The sequence below is a fragment of the Eleutherodactylus coqui genome, chromosome 4, assembly GCF_035609145.1.
Source record: "Eleutherodactylus coqui strain aEleCoq1 chromosome 4, aEleCoq1.hap1, whole genome shotgun sequence".
Classification (NCBI taxonomy): domain Eukaryota; kingdom Metazoa; phylum Chordata; class Amphibia; order Anura; family Eleutherodactylidae; genus Eleutherodactylus; species Eleutherodactylus coqui.
The window spans coordinates 230,281,915-230,299,358 of NC_089840.1; the positions used below are offsets into that span (position 1 = coordinate 230,281,915).

Consider the following 17,444-nt stretch of genomic DNA (forward strand, 5'->3'; position numbering starts at 1 on the left):
TTCTCTTCTCGGCGGGGATTCAAAAATCACAGCCATTCATCGAGTGCTGGCTGTGATATGAATCCCCAGCCAGAAGAGAGGAAGATGATCACTGCCGGGGACCCGAGGAGAAGATACGGCCGGGCTGACTTTGTAGCACCACATGTGACTTTGTAGCGCTACAAAGTTGCAGCATCACCGCGATAAGTAGCAGCGATATCGCATGGACCAGCGAAGCGCTATCACTGCAATTTTCCAGCAGCTATGCCGTGTGAACGAGCCCCTAGCAACACAGATTTCCTGCTGCTGTTGTCAGTCACCAAATAATCTGTCCGTGGAGCGATGAGATTAATAACTGAAGTCCCTAATCTGCATGAAACAGTTCAAGGTTAGGGCTCATACCCACAAGCTTTGCGGTATACGCTCGTGGATTTACGCCATGGAAGTAGCAGGTTTAAAAACACTGGTGCCGGCGAGTGGTCGCGGAATTCCGCCACAGATTTCTGTGGGCTCCATTAATACTATATTTATGGAGACCTTCGGCTGTGGAAATCCACAATAAAATAGAGCATGCAGCATTTTTTTCCCACAGCAGAAATCCGCGGCAAAGTTCCGCATGTGAGCACTGGCAGGCAGAAAGCTATTAGGTTCAATAAAGCTAATAGCTGCGGAATTCCATCATCGGAAACGCAGAAGAAATCCGTCCGTGGGCATTAGCCCTAAATCGCAGAATGAGACTGAATTCATTGTCTGGTAAGAGCATTTTCTTATCTAGAATCTTATTTAGAGGTTCAGATCTATAAAAGTTTCTTTTTATTGCATGTAAACAGAATTTTTAAAAACTTGAGGTAAGAGAATAAATATCAGGGCTTGCAGATAACCCGTTAAAGAACAGAAACCTCTCAAAGTTTTTCAGGAGCTAGAACTGTTTTTAAAATTTTTCTGTCAACATGCTGTATGAGGGTTTGTTTTTTGTGGGACAAGCTGTATTTTTTAAAAGCTTTATTTATTTTGCCATACGATGCATTGAAAAACTTTTAAGCATTTTTAAGTGGAATGAAATAGAAAAAAAATACACATTTAACCCTTTCCAATCCAATGTCGGGCCTGCCCCGACATCATAATTTCCCTCCACAGCTCCGATGTCGGGGCAGGCCCGACACTGCAGTGCAGGAGTGCATCTGCACCCGATCATCAGACACATCGGGTACAGATACACTCCTGCACTGGTCCTCATTGAGGACCCCCGAGGAGAAGGCAGAAAGGGTTTTTAACCCTTTCTGCCTTCTCCTTTACACATTACATAGCGCTCAATTAGTGCTATGTAATGCACAGAGATTCCGGCCGGCGATCATGTGACCGCCGGTGTCATCTGATCCCCAGGGGTCACATGAATGCCGAGCCGGGAGCCTGCACCGTGGGGGGGCCTGCTTACCTGTCCGGCGTCTTCCGCATTCTCCCTTCTGTCTCCCGGCTCGGCGATCATGTGACCGCTGGGTGCCACCTGACCCCAGCGGTCACATGATCGCCGAGCTGGGAGGCAGAGGGAGAATGCGGAAGATGCCAGACAGGTAAGCAGCCCCCCCCCCCCACGGTGCAGTGAGCACCTGCACCCTCCTGAACTCTGTCAGTTCAGGAGGGTGCAGGGCAATGTATTTTTTCTCATCTATTCTCACCAGCTCCAATTTATTTGGAGCTGGGGAGAATGAATGAGAAAAAATAATTGGATTGGAAAGGGTTAACGATTACGGTTCAAAAATATTTTATTGTTATTTTTATTAACAAACGCCAAAAGTGGTTCCATCATAAACTGTCGCAAACATTTTGTGGAAACATAATGCAATACAAATCCTCATAAAATCAAGTGAGATATAACAATGAAGAAATCCAGTGTTTATCTAGTCAATGGCCGCGGCGGGATTTCCCACAGAATTTCCGCCCTTGCCCGCTGCCATAGGATTGCATTAGATAACGCAATCCTAGGCAGATGGCCGTGATATGTCAGCGTGAAAATACACGCAGAAAACAAATCGGGGCATGCTCTCTATCTGTGCGGGTCTCGCAGAGGCACACAGAAATGTCAGTAGTGACTGCCCGGCTCCTCTCTGCGCATGCGCCGGCTGGCCTGCAGCCGGCACACAGGGCAGAGAAGAGACGCCAGGAGCGGGTAAGCCGCAGGGCTGTGCAGGGGCACGGGTCCGCATCCGGCTGCGAGAATTCTCGCAGTGGGATCCGACCCGGCCGTCTGCAGGCGCCAATAATGTTCCCTATCCCTCCGCATGAAATACAAGGACCAAAGAAAAAAAGGCCCTATGTAAAAACGAGGGAGTATTTCAAAAAGGAAAATAAACACCTAAGGCGAGAACAAAACACAAACAAAAAATAGCAGATGAAAGTGACTAAAAAAGGATAATTATATCCTGGGGATGATGGGAATTGCCCAATGTGAACCCATCTCCAAACAACTAAGTTAGAATGAAGCTTAGAAACCCAGACCGCCGATTATGATGTTTAAACACCATTATGAAGCCCGGACTCTAGAAGAAGAACGGAACTGAATCCAAGTCGCCCAGCTACTATTGTGTTTAGTAAGTTTGTTTCGTCTCCCGCACATAAGTCTCCATGTATTTAAGATTATCCATAGCCTCCAGTCACATCAACCTCATGGAGGCGTGGGGGAATCTCCATTTTCTGGGGATAGTTTGTCTCATTGCAATTAGGAAGCAATTTCAGAGTGATCGTTGGATCTTTGCGACCGAGCCCGCTAACCATTGCACCATTAAAAAATTATTTCTATGGCAATATACTAAGACCCATAACTTTTTTTAGTTTTCCGTTGGTAATGCTGTGTGGGCGCTTGCTTTTTGCAGGGCGACTTTGTAGTTTTTATTTGTACTATTTGAAGGTACGTATGACTTTTTGATCACTTTCACTGGTCAACACTGAAATTGTTACTGACTTTAAAAGGCCCTAATCTGTAGTATCTTGGTGTGCTGAACACGAATATGACCGTGAACATTTTTTATTGGCTCTCGTTTTGACGTTTCAGAAAGGACGGTAATCTGGTGTTCTGTTCCGATATTGAGGGCCTCATGAATGCCTTAGAAATCACTCATGACCCAGAAGAATGGAGACTATTTGTAGACTCTTGGAAACTGAGTCTTAGGGCTGTGCTTTTGCACAATGGAAACCATCTTCTATCAATTCCAGCAGCGCATGGTGTCCACATGAAAGAGACGTACAATAACTTAGAGCAGCTACTGAATTCCAAGTACAGCTGACACCTCTGTGGTGATTGGAAGGTAGTTGCCCTTTTAATAGGACTGCAGCAGGGATATACAAGATACATATGCTTCTTATGTGAGTAGGATAGCCGAGCAAGGGCACTGCACTACTTGCGGAAGGAATGGACTCACAGACAAAATATAGCAGTTGGAGAGAAGAATATCCAGCACCCAGCTTTGGTCAAGGCTCACAAAATCCTGCTACCACCCCTTCACATCAAACTAGGTTTGATGAAGAATTTCATAAAAGCCAGAGACCGGACTTCGCCAGCTTTCCGATACCTTCATGAAGAATTCCCATGCTGGCAGACTCTTGCTGGACACTCCACAGAGATGCTCCCGAACAGCTGGACAAGAGACAAGCAAGGAAATCTAAGACGTAGTCTATGACGTGATGTTCTTACAGGTGTTAAAGGGGTTGTCCCGCGCCGAAACGTTTTTTTTTTTTTTTTTAACCCCCCCTCGTTCGGCGCGAGACAACCCCGATGCAGGGGTTAAAAAAACAACCCGCACAGCGCTTACCTGAATCCCGGTGGTCCGGCGTCTTCATACTTACCTGCTGAAGATGGCCGCCGGGATCCTCTGTCTCCGTGGACCGCAGGGCTTCTGTGCGGTCCATTGCCGATTCCAGCCTCCTGATTGGCTGGAATCGGCACGTGACGGGGCGGAGCTACACGGAGCCGGCATTCTACACGAGCGGCCCCGTAGAAGACTGCAGAAGACCTGGACTGCGCAAGCGCGGCTAATTTGGCCATCGGAGGGCGAAAATTAGTCGGCTCCATGGGAACGAGGAAGCCAGCAACGGAGCAGGTAAGTATAAAACTTTTTATAACTTCTGTATGGCTCATAATTAATGCACAATGTACATTACAAAGTGCATTATTATGGCCATACAGAAGTGTATAGACCCACTTGCTGCCGCGGGACAACCCCTTTAACCAGAGGCCTATTACTATTGGCATGCATTTTGTGATGTAAACGACTATTGCAGATTACAAAAAAAATTTTGCATTTTGTGTTGAACACATGTGAAGTGATAAGAAATGACTCATTTTATTTCAATAACATGAATTTTGTAAACGTTTGTTAACCAGTGTTTCTATTCCAATTTCTTTAGGAGATGGGATGCACAATAAAAAAGCAATTTTGGCATTGTTTTTTTTCCTAAGACGTTCTCCGTGTAGGACAAATAATTATATATTTTAATAGCTTGGACTTTTACAGACGTGACAATACCAAATAGGTTTATTATATTTAGTTAACTTTTAAGTGAAAAATGGTCTAGGGCTCATTCAGACGAATTTAATGAATGGCTGACTACTGCCTCTGATTGGCTGAGTTCTCTGACCAATCAGAGGCAGCGCTCAGCTGTCATTCAATGAATAGCTGATCGCTCACTCTGATTGGACACAGCGCTCAGCTAATCAGAGGCTGCGCTTTCAGGAGGCAAGGACTTTTCAATCCCCGACCCCCAGATACAGATGCAGACTGACAGGGATGGGGAGAAGAGCCGAATAGCGGTTCAGGAAGGGGGGGGGGACATTTTTTTTTCTTTTTTCACAGCTAGGGATGATTTTCAGGGTAGGGCTTATATGTCTAGCACCCCTTCTGAACATCATCACTGCAGGGGTTGCCTTCATCCCATTGCTTTCAACGGGGTGGCAGCAGCGCTGGCCCCATTGAAAGTAATGGGATAGCAGTGACAGGATTCTTTCGTCCCAGCTACAGCCCCCTCATCACTGAACACTGTGACAGTCCTGTCAACAATCTCCTGCTTTGTTTACAGGTTGCCATAGAGACCATCGGCTTGTCAGAAGCAAGCCGATGGTCTCTGTGGCAGGGAGAGCTAGCGCTTGGCTGTGAGAGGACAGCTAGGTACTAGCTCTTACAGCAGAGATCAGAGAAAACCTCCGATCTCTGCTGTGTTAACTCTTTACATGCTGCAGTCTATGTGACTGCAGCATGTAAAGGGCTGTCACTGCATCATGTAAAGGGCTGTCACCATCGGACCCCCGGAATGTGATCAGACAATTAGACCATTTTAAAAAACCTGCCCTGGTGGGCACGACAGGGTGGTAGGAAACCCGCCACTCAAGGGGTTAATGCCCTGTAGATTAAAAGGATCATACTATGCAGCATTACACATAAAAACGATATTCTGCTAACCTTTTTATTCCTTATCTTCTCCTTGTAAAGCTGACCTAAAGATGGCGCCACCAGGGTAGTTCCCATGATGCGCTGCTCTCTCTCCTCTTGAGCGTGCGTGCTCCTGACGATGCCGGTCACATGACTGAAAGACTGGCGTCATTAAGAGAGGCGCGTGCTGTGATGGGAAAAGCAATATCAAGCTGTGAGTGACGGCCTGGTATCGCTCTCTCCATCCATGTGAGTCTCCTGGATGCGCGGCGTTTCATGTGAAAACAGCCACGTACCCCTGCGGGGAATCCCTTTACTGCTTTCAACGGGGCCGGCAGCCGTGCGGGACATTGCCTGTCTTTTCAATGCGGCCAGCGGCAGCCCCGGGCACGGCGGGGATGAAGAAATCCTCTGCCACAGCTGTGACAGCTGTGGCAGAAGTGCAGCATGCTATCCCATTGCTTTAAATGGGATCGGCGTTGCTGCTGATCCCATTAAAAGCAGTGGTTTTTGGAAAACCCTGCAGCATGATTTTCGGGGAAGGGCTTGAACTATAAGCCCTTCCCTGAAAATCATCAATAAGTGGTAAAAAATTTTTTTTAAAAAGTACTCACCTATCCGCTGCTCACACGCGTCCTCCAGCTGGCTCCCCGACACTGCTATTGGCTGAGCGCTCAGCCAATTACAGATAGTTCTTAGCTATTCATTCATGAATAGCTGAGATAGTGCTATTCATTAATGAATAGCTAAGCACTATTTGTAATTGACTGAGCGCTCAGCCAATAGCTAAGCACTAGCTGCTATTGGCTAATCGCTCAGCCAAGCAGCACAGCACTTTCAGGAGGCATTTTTAAATCCCCGCCTGCTGAAAGTGCTGGATAGCAGTGTCGGGGAGCCAGCCGGAGGACGCGTGTGAGCGGCGGATAGGTGAGTACTTTTTTTTTTTACATTTTTTTACCACTTATTGATGATTTTCAGGGAAGGAAGGGCTTATATTTCAAGCCCTTCCCCGAAAATCATGCTGCAGGGTTTGCCAAAAACCACTGCTTTCAATTGGACCGGCAGCAGCGCCGATCCCCTTGAAAGCAATGGGATAGCATGCTGCACTTCTGCCACAGCTGTGGCAGAAGTCCACGGTATTCTCCTCATCTTTTCAATGGGGCTAGCGTAGCTGCCGCTTGCCCCATTGAAAAGACTGGCGATATCCCAGTTTCATTGCGGCTTCTTTCTTGCGCTGTGAGGCAAGCGTTTTCACTTGCTCTCGCAGCGCAAGATAGAAAATATCACCAGTGGGTGTCCGCCCTCAATGGGAGAGCATTGCGATCACTTACCACTGCTGGTGATAGCTCTGACAGGAGATTCCTTCAACTCCCCAGCATGTCCCCTCATCACTGAACACTGTGACATCATTGTCACATCATTATCACATCATCGTCACATCATTGTCACAGTGTCCAGTGATATGGAGACATGCTGGGGAGATGAAGGAATCTCCTGCTACAGTTGTCACCAGCAGGAGCAGGAGATCGCAATGCTCTCCCATTGAAACTATTTAAAAGTGAGAGTATTCCCACAGTGGCCCACACAAACACACAGTGGCCCCCACGATGCACCTACATAGTGCCCCCACAGTGCTCCTACAAGGTGTACCCACAGTGCCACCACATGGTGCACCTAGTTAGTGCCCCCCATGGTGCACTTAGATAGTGGCCCCACAAGTAGCACCTGCACAGTGCCCCCACATGGTGCACACACAGTGCCCCTACATGGTGCACCTTTATAGTGCCCCCACACAGTGCCCCTATATGGTGCCCCCACATGGTGCACATGCATAGTGTTCCCCTCAGTTCTCCTACAAAGTGCCCCTACATGGTGCCCCCATATGGTGCACAACACGGTGCCCCCATGCTGTTCGCACAGTGCGCCCCCACATAACATAGTGCCCCCACAGTGCGCGCCTCCCTGCACAGGCAGGATTACACTGAGAGGAGACACCTATATATAGATAAAACAGGACCCAACATTCACAATAGTCACTGCTCACCTCCTCCCATCACTGCACAGACAGGATTACACTGAGAGGAGACACCCATATGTAAAAAACACAGGAGGCACCATTCACAATAGTCACAGCTCACCTCCTGCCATCCCTGCACAGACAGGATTACACTGAGAGGTGACATCTATATATAGATAACACAGGAGCCACCATTCACAATAATCACAGCTCACCTCCTCTCCTCCCTGCACAGACAGGATTACACTGAGAGGTGACATCTAGATATAGATAACACAAGACCCACTATTCACAATAAGCACAGCTCCCCTCCCTGCACAGGCAGGATTACACTAAGCGAGAACACCTATATATAGATAACACAGGACCTACCATTTACAATAGTCACAGCTCACCTCCTCCCCTCCCTGCACAGGTAGGATTACACTGAGGTGCTCCCAAATAGTACCCCCATAATGCACCCCCAACATAACATAGTACCCCTATACTGCTCCCGCATAGTGCGCCCCCACATAACATGGAGCCCCATAGCGCTCCCACATAGTGTTCCCACATGGTGCTACCACAGTGCCCCCACATAACATGGTGCTCCCACATAGTGCCCCCACACGGCGTACCCACAGTGCCCCCACATGGTGAACCTACATAGTGCCTCCACAGTGCCTCTAGATGGTGCACCTACATAGTGCCCCCACAGTGCCTCTACATGGTGCACCTATATAGTGCCCGCCCATACAGTGCCGCCACATGGTGCTCCCATAGAGCCTGCCCACATATCATAGTGCTGCCATATTGCTCCCACATAGTGCTCCCACAGTGTACCCCCACAGTGCACCCCCACATAACATAGTATCCCCACAGTGCTCGCCTCCCTGCACAGGCAGGATTACACTGAGAGGAGACACCTATATATAGATAACACAGCACCCAACATTCACAATAGTCACTGCTCACCTCCTCCCATCCCTGCACAGGCAGGATTACACTGGATGGGAGGCTGGCTGGGTCAGTCAGTGGCAGCGCCAGTAATACTACCCCTCACAACTCTTATTGTGCCCCCACATGGTGCTACCACAGTGACTTCACCTAGTGCCTCCACATAACATAGAGCCCCCATAGTGCTCCCACATGGTGCTACCAGTGCCCCCCCCCCCCACAGTGCCCCAACATGGTGATCGTGCAGTGTGCCCCCAACTAACATAGTGCCCCCACATAGCATAGTGAAACACTCCATAATAGCCACAGCAGCATCAGCGCCCCCTCCATATTAGCCTCAGCAACATCACTGCCCCGACAATAGCAGCCGCAGCAGCATCAGTGCTCCCCCAATAGTTGCTCCAGCAGTAATAGTAACCCTCAATAATTGCCCCAGCGGTAATAGTGACCCCCAATAGTTGCTCCAGCACTAATAGTGACCCCCAGCAATTACCTCAGCACTAATAGTGCCCCCCAATAATTGCCCCAGCGGTAACAGTGCCCCCCAATAATTGCAGAAGTGATAGTGACCCCCAGTAATTAGCACTGCTGGGACAATTATTGAGGGGTCACTCACTGCTGGGGCAATTATTGGGGGTCACTATCACTGCTAGGGGAGTCACTATTTTTGCTGGGGCAACTGCCCTAGCAATAATAGTGACCCCCAATAATTGCCCCAGAAGTGATAGTGACCCCCAATAATTGCCCCAGCAGTAATAATATGGGGCTTCACTATCACTGCTGGGGCAATCATTGGGGATCACTATCACTGCTGGGACAGTTACCCCTTAATAATTGCTCCAGCAGTAATTGTGACACACAGTAATTACCCAGCAGTGATAATGACACCAAGTGATCATCACTGCTGTAGCAATTATTGGGGATTACTATCACTGCTTGGGCAATTACAAACCTGTCCCAGTACTGCACCCGAACCGAACAGTGACAGCCCGACAGCGACCACCCCGCCCTCGGCACAACAAGTTACAGCAACAGCCCCCCCTCCGGCCACCAACCCGCCCCTGTGCAACAAGTAATGGTAACAGCCCTCCCTCCCCACACCCCGTGCGACAAGTTAGGGTAACAGGCCCCCCTCCCCCGTGCGACAAGTTTATGTGACAGCCCCCCACCCCCTGTGTGACAAGTAATAGTAACAGCCCTCCCTCCCCACACCCCGTGCGACAAGTTAGGGTAACAGGACCCCTCCCCCGTGTGACAAGTAATAGTGACAGCCCCCCTCCCCACACTCACCCACGCCCCATGCGACAAGAAATGGTGACATCCCCCCCATGCAACAAGTAATGGTGACAGACCCCTTTCCCCCACCCAACCCCCGTGCGACGGGTAATGGTGACACCCCCACCCCCCAAACGACAAGTAATGGTGACAGCCCACCTCCCCCTACACACCCCCTGTGCAACAAGTAATTGTGACAGCCCCCCATCCCACCACCCAATTTCCCCCGTGCGACAAGTTATGGTGACAGCCCACCCCCCTGTGTGACAAGTTATGGTGACAGACCCCACACCGACACAGCCCCCGCCCCTAGTAATAATACTTACCCTCCAGCTGAGACCGGCGGACCCTCACCGCGAACTGCCGCGGGAACCCGAGACAGCAAGCGCTACTGCGCATGCGCGAAGACACAGGCACGCACTCACAGCCCAAGGAGCGCTACTGCGCATGTGCAAACAAACGGGACGCGAGTCCACAGTTCGACTAGAGGAGAAGACAGAAGCAAGAAATTTGTCGGAACCAGGGACAACAGGACCGTCAACACAAGAAGGGGGCACTCCTGTAAGTATATATCTTCTGTATGGCTCATTAACAATGCACAATGTATATTACAAAGTGCTTTGTAATTGCCATACAGAAGTGCATGCATACACTTGTCTTGCCCAGACAACCCCTTTAAGGTATTTTTTTTATTTAAATAGATTTTATTTTTGTAATATTTAAAAAAAAAATTAATAATCCTAATTTTTTTTGGTCCCCATTGGTGATTTGACCTTGCAACAGTTTGGTCACTTCTACAGTAGTATATAGTATTATTAACGATGCTTTATTGAGAGCTGACTGTGACAGAGCTTAATAGACTGCAATACATGGCAGACCCAGGAACCTTCCCTTGATTCTGGGCTGCCATGTGAACCCATCTGCACCTCACAATACCTTCATGTAGAAGCTCCTCTTTTCATTTTACCCATGAACTCATAACCTTTTTACTCATTTAAATAAAGAAAATATCAATCTCGTAAGTGTTCTATCTTCCTTCATTAAATAACATGAGGTATTGGTTTATATCTTGGCCAAAATACGCAAACATGTCAAGTTCCACCATATTGTTAACTTATCCAGGTCTTAGGGCTTCTTCACATGGCCGTGTTTGTGCACGTTTTTTCATCACTGAAACTGATTCTTCATTGTGTGGATGCAAATGAACAATAAATAATATATTGAGGAGATGCCAGTGACTGCTCAGTGTGTTTATATATGCACTGGGTATGGTCTGCCAGAAAAAAAAAGTCATGCACTGACAATGCAGTGGCATGAATATATGACCTGGCAGATACTCCAACACCCCAAGTGCACCAAACGTACTAACACCACGCTATGCCAATATAAAATCAAAGTGTATGGACAAAGTAGAATGCAATACAGAGGTGTTAGTTTCCACCGCTTTTGGCCAAGATATGTAAGCTCGCAACCCACGTCAAGGGTCCTCATTACCTTGCGAGTTCCCTATCCTAAAAAAAAAACAACAAAAAAAAAACCAGGCAAACACACGGAAAACAAGCTCCATGCACAGCAGATGTTGCCATAGCCAAATTTCTAGGGGTTGTTTAGTTGTGAACTTTTGGTGGCCTATCATCAGTTTAGGTCATCAATAGTAGAGTGATGTGGATCCATCACACAATACCCTTACCAATTAGCTGTTTACCAGGCCAGGGTGATTGTACACTGAGCTGATTTCTGTAGGAAGCATATAGCTCCTTTCACATTGTAGCGGCCTTGCTTTGTGGTGCAGTCCAAATTCCCTTTGAAAACTGCCCTGGGAATAGAGCTGTCTTCTTTCTGCAGAAATCAGCTGAGTGCTTGACTACATTAACCTATGTCTGTGAATACACCCTGGCGGATATGCTAGCGATGGCCTATTCTAAAGATAGGCTATCAATCATTTGCAAATGGACAACCCCTTTTAATTATGGCCCTACAAGGCAGCAGTGATAATCTCTAAGACACCATGCTGCCCACAAATACATAATAACACAGGCTGAAGAGAGACAATGTCCATCTAGTTCAGCCTGCCCCCCCCCCCCCTGTTGATCCAGAGGAAGGCAAAAAACCCCCAATGAAGCAGAAGCCAATTTAGCCCATTGGAGGAAAAAATTCCTTCCCGACTCCATAATGACAGTCAGAATAATCCCTGGATCAACATTTTGAAAGTTGGTACAGCAGATTGATGTTATCTATGCAGCAAGACAAGATGGCCAATATTTCTAGCAGTAGAGGAAGAGTTGAAGCATGGAGAATGTCAGCTGAACTGATAAGCCAATGGTGAATGTGGAATGAGTGGTTGTTGAGAAAAGGTAGTAAATTAGATTGATGTTTTCTCAACTTCTACACATTCTCCATCGACTTATCAATTAAGCCCACATTCTCCACGGTCAATATCTTTCCCTTCTGCTCCCAACATGGGGCATCTTCTCCTGCTGTATAGAAAACATCAATGTGCTGAACCACCTTTTGTCACTTTCCACACATTCTACATTCTCCCTCGGCTTGTCATTTAAGTCCATGTTCTATATGCTCAAAATCATTCTCTACTGCTCTAAATGTGGCACATGTTGTCCTGATGCATAAATACCATCATTCTGCTGTACCACCTTATCATGTTAATCCAGAGGAAGGCAAAAAAACCCCAATGAGGCAGAAGCCAATTTAGCCCATTGGGGGAAAAAATTCCTTCCCGACTCCATAATGGCAGTCAGAATAATCCCTGGATCAACATTTTGAAAGTTGGTATAGCAGATCGATGTTATCTATGCAGGAGGACAAGATGCCCAATATTTCTAGCAGTAGAGTAAGATATGGAGCATGGAGAATGTCAGCTGAACTGATAAGCCGATGTAGAATGTGGAATTAGTGGAAGTGGAGAAAAGGTGGTAAAATAGATTGATGTTTTCCCAACTTCTACACATTCTCCCTTGGCTTATCATTTAAGTCCACAGTCCCCATGATTAAAATCTTTCTCTACTGCTCTAAATGAGGCACATGTTGTCCTGATGCATAAATACCATCATTCTGCTGTACCACCTTATCTTGTTGATCCAGAGGAAGGCAAAAAAACCCCAATGAGGCAGAAGCCAAATTAGCCCATTGGGGGAAAAAATTCCTTCCCGACTCCATAATGGCAGTCAGAATAATCCCTGGATCAACATTTTGAAAGTTGGTACGGCAGATCGATGTTATCTATGCAGCAAGACAAGATGCCCAATATTTCTAGCAGTAGAGTAAGATGTGGAGCATGGAGAATGTCGGCTGAACTGATAAGCCAATGGTGAATGTGGAATGAGTGGTTGTTGAGAAAAGGGAGTAAATTAGATTGATGTTTTCCCAACTTCTACACATTCTCCCTCGGCTTGTCATTTAAGTCCATGTTCTCCATGCTCAAAATCTTTCCCTACTGCTCTAAATGTGGCACATATTGTCCTGATGCATGAATACCATCATTCTGCTGTACCACCTTATCTTGTTGATCCAGAGGAAGGCAAAAAACCCCCAATGAGGCAGAAGCCAATTTAGCCCATTGGGGGAAAAAAATCCTTCCTGACTCCATAATGGCAGTCAGAATAATCCCTGGATCAACATTTTGAAAGTTGGTACGGCAGATCGATGTTATCTATGCAGCAGGACAAGATGCCCAATATTTCTCGCAGTAGAGTAAGATGTGGAGCATGGAGAATGGCGGCTGATCCAAAATAATCCCTGGATCAACATAAAATAGATTGATGTTTTATCATTGCCCATTTCCCCTCCCTTCCAATCGCAGGCTTACCTCTTGTTCCTCCCCGCTGGTTCTGTGCAATGGAAGGGGCGGAGCTAAGCATAGGAGCCCATGCAGCGGCCGATGTTCCTGGACTATCTTTTGGGCCCAATGTAAAAACGCCCGGAGCTATATTGGCTTGGAAATACGCCCGTGTGATCTGATGCATTGGAACACAGGTTGTGTTAAATTGCTGTCTGTCAAGGCTCTGGACGATATTATGGTCATTTCCATATGCGGGGAGCAGCCCATGAATACATTGCGGCAGAAGGAAAGGCTTCTTCACCTCCGTCCAGAAGGGATTCCCAATTCTGAAATCACGTGGGAAACGGCACATTCATCTCCAATATTGTCTTTAACCCAAAGTCTGCCGGCCAATCCAAGGAGCAGACTTGTTGTTCCAGGTACTGAGCCAAAAACTGAAGAGGAAGATACATGGGAGTGCTGGCATAGCTCTTGCCCAGTGAGACCAACTTCAGGTTCAGCAGTTGCATCCTGTCGGCAGCATCCATCTCTACGCTGTCCTTCAACTCTGTTTGTATGATTTCCTTCCATATCTGCTGCACCAAGAAAGCATTAGAAAAAGAAGCACATCTAAGGATTGCAAGCTTGCACTCTGAAAGCTGGAATGGGTCTGCAAATTTCTCATACAGAGCTGTAAGGTCCATTACCTGTGAATCAAGCTGCGCCGCAGCAGTCTGTGCTGGAGGATGTTGGGAGTATTTCCTGAGTAGCACTTTCTGGATTTCAAGCTGTACTTTAGCGACATCCATTAAGTCTTCCAGCTCATGTATGAGTTCTGAATCTTCAGCACGTCCATACTGGCCATTGGTGGTTCTGGCACACAAGATGGCTCTAGATAAGTATTCAATCCTTCCTTTCAGAGAGATGTTGGGGCTCTCGTAGTCCGCTAGTTTGGCCATCACCCTGGCAGCTTTGATGGGACTTCCCTTCTTCTGGTAGTAACAGAACAATAAATTCATGTAGCGCACTTCGTTGTCCTCATGGTTGGACATGCGCACCAAATGAGACTCCAGAAAAGGTGACTTCAGCTCCAGCAGGACGTCTGTGAGATCAACCTTGATGAGCCAGTTGAATAACACAATATGGAAGAATTCATCTGCAGAGCGCGGAAGCAATTCCAGTATCTGGTGAAAAAGAAGTCCAGAGGGGCCGTGCTTTGTGGTTACTCTTCGGGGAGCAGATTTCCTTTGGTTGACCAGCTCTTGCAGTAAATCAATGATGATTTTGTAGCTGTGCATCTTGGTTTCAAATGCTTGTAAGCCCAACTCATCGCCTTCGGGCTCACCGTTCTTCAGATAGCGCAAACCAAGGCCTTGCGGATCCTTGTTTCCAGCATATGTAAGGCACAGCTGTACTACACCCTCATAAAAACACTGCTGTCTGTACTTGCCACAAACACTAGCCAAGTCAAGAAGGTGACATACTTTCTGGTACTCCTGCAGTGACGCGCGCAGCAATTGTTCTTTATCATACTTGTTGTTGACTTGAAGGGATCGTTGTATAAGTACATAAGCCTTGGACAATATGGCATCTTCACTGCTGTAAAATATCGGGCACATGTGCTGCAGGTAAGAGATCACCTCATCCGTATTTACATTGTGACGGATATGGCAGTCGATCAATGATGCGATGAGAGTTTTGGTCAGCTTCTTCCCCCGGATGACTAGATCTTTAAAGGTCATGTTTTTCAGCTGCTTCTGCAACTCCTTGCGAAGCCCAGACACTACCTGGTGAAAGTGGGGCTCACAGAACTGGTTCCACACCGCTAAGGTTTGGCAGGTCTTCTTCACCAACTGGTGAATTCCTTGAAGGGAGGTCTTCTCCGTTAGCGGGGCCTCAGTGTGACACTCGTCATGTACCTCTTGGTGATGGCAGGTGTTGGTATCACGCTTTAGGAAACTGAAGGCTTTTCCAGAACTGTTCTTCAGCTTCTGCCTTGTGTCGGTGGTCGCCCTGTTGCCACGAGGGATCGTGCTCTCATATTTAGACTTTAGATCTCTGAGGGTGCCCGTTCCAAAATTAAAATTTCTCTCCAGAAATTCTTGTAAGTCTCTGAGGTCTCGTAGAGCTGATTGCAGAAGTTCTCCGGAGATGCCACTATCCATTTTTATGAAGTCACCGTTGTCATTCTTGCATGTTCTTTCGACTATGAGGTCTTTATCCCAGATGAGGTGAATAATGCTGGTAAAATAGATGTAAATCCCATTGTGTCCTCCAGAAAAATGTTGTTGAGTTGAACCCTGGAAGCGTTTATTTGGTATCTGGCTACGTGTGGGTAAGGGTGACCCAACAGATATGGTGTTATTTGCCCTGGTGTTATTGGGTGCGGGAAGTGAAGAGTTATTCTTCACCTGCGCTATTCCTCCATATCTGAAAAATACCTCAGTAGCCCAGGTAGACAGCTTCTGATCGGAGGCAGCAGTAGAACACGCAAGGTGTAAACTAGCTGCACAGGCCTGGTCCGGGTGATACACCTTAAAAAGTTGTTCAGTCTTCTGCTCATCTTCATCTTCATAAGCGTCGATGAGAGGATCCTGAAGCTGCTCCACCGGTCTGACCAGAGAGAAGATATGGCTTCCATGTGCGGAGAGCACAACAAACATCTTGGCTGGAACCATATGTTGTTGGACGGAAGAGTCCTTGACAGACGCAATTACACAGGAATGACCCCGCAGATGTTTTACGGCATGTGTTTCCATTAATTGGTTCTGAAATGGGACGCAGTTATGGTTGATGCACCATAGTTGGTCATAGACGGCGTTTTCAGCAGCTGCCATAAGGAAAACGCCATCGCTATAAAGCACTTGATGGACGTTTGATGGCTTGTCCACGGTGGCAGAGTCTATAAATCCGGGCGGTAGGCGAATATGGACTAAATCCAATCGCCAGGGCTGAGCTGCGGGCCGCTTTGACGGGGCGGATGTAAAGTAAAGGCGGACGCCGGCGCCAGTAATAGCCACCAAGTCACAATTCACAGATTCTGAATCTTCAATGACAGCAATCTGAATGATGGGCCTGAAGAGTGACGGGTCGGCTGTCTTGGCGATCCCTACAGCAGCGGATACAATGGCGTCCTGGAATACTGACGCCTTTTTGGTTATTCCGCTGCCATCTGGACCCAAGTCATAGACCTGTAGTACGCCGCTCTCAGAGCGGGTATACAAGATGTTCCGGCTGTCATCCACAGCGATCTGAACGACGGGGTCATGGCTGCTTAGAAGCCAGGAGGCGAGCAGCACGCCGGCCGCGCTCCGCGTACAGTTAATAATCTGCCACTTGGGGCTAAGCCAGCCGGCTTTAGCCCGGTAGACCACTTCATACAAGCAGCCGGATGTACCAGACAGAAAGATGCGCCCATTGTGTGTGCCGGCGACAGATACGTAGGTATCTTCTGCAGCGGCAGAATACAAGGGCTCTTCTAGCAGCTGGATCTGCCCAGAAGGGTTGTCATGGGGATCTTCAGGCTGCAGACAGCTCACTCCTAATACAACAAGTGTGACCGGAGTGGCAATGATTAGCAGATGGGATGTCTGTGGCTGGACGACACCTTCTTGAGGTCTGACCAGTCCAGCACACACGATTGTGTCCCTGAGGCCACCAAAGCGAGTGACATTCCGGCCGGTGCGGAAGTCCCACAGGAAGAGGTCACTGCTAATGGCCAGCCAAGCCTGGCTGATCTCAGGGAACACTCCCATCATGCAATGAGTGTTCTTCATGGGGTTAAAATAATCTAACATCTCCGGGGGAAGCGGCACTGTGTGCACAGCGCTGACCACCGGGAGTGTGGGGGCGACACCGAGCAGATGAGGGGCCTGCAGAGGGTAATCAGCAGGGGAGTTACCTGACAGAGCAGGGCTGTCCCGAAGGTCCAGGGCGGATGACAAGTCCCTGTAGGCTGAGGCCTCGTGCAGCAGGCGCTGGATCCTCTTCTTGGCTGCGTCCATCGCGTCGTCCATATGGGTTGAGCGCGACTCTCAACTGT

General features: G+C 47.9%; 1 pseudogene; it reads right to left on the minus strand.

Annotated features, from left to right (window-relative positions):
• Positions 1–3,504: 3,504 nt before the first annotated feature.
• Positions 3,505–17,409, minus strand: LOC136626633 (nuclear pore complex protein Nup155 pseudogene; annotated as a pseudogene).
• Positions 17,410–17,444: the final 35 nt, after the last annotated feature.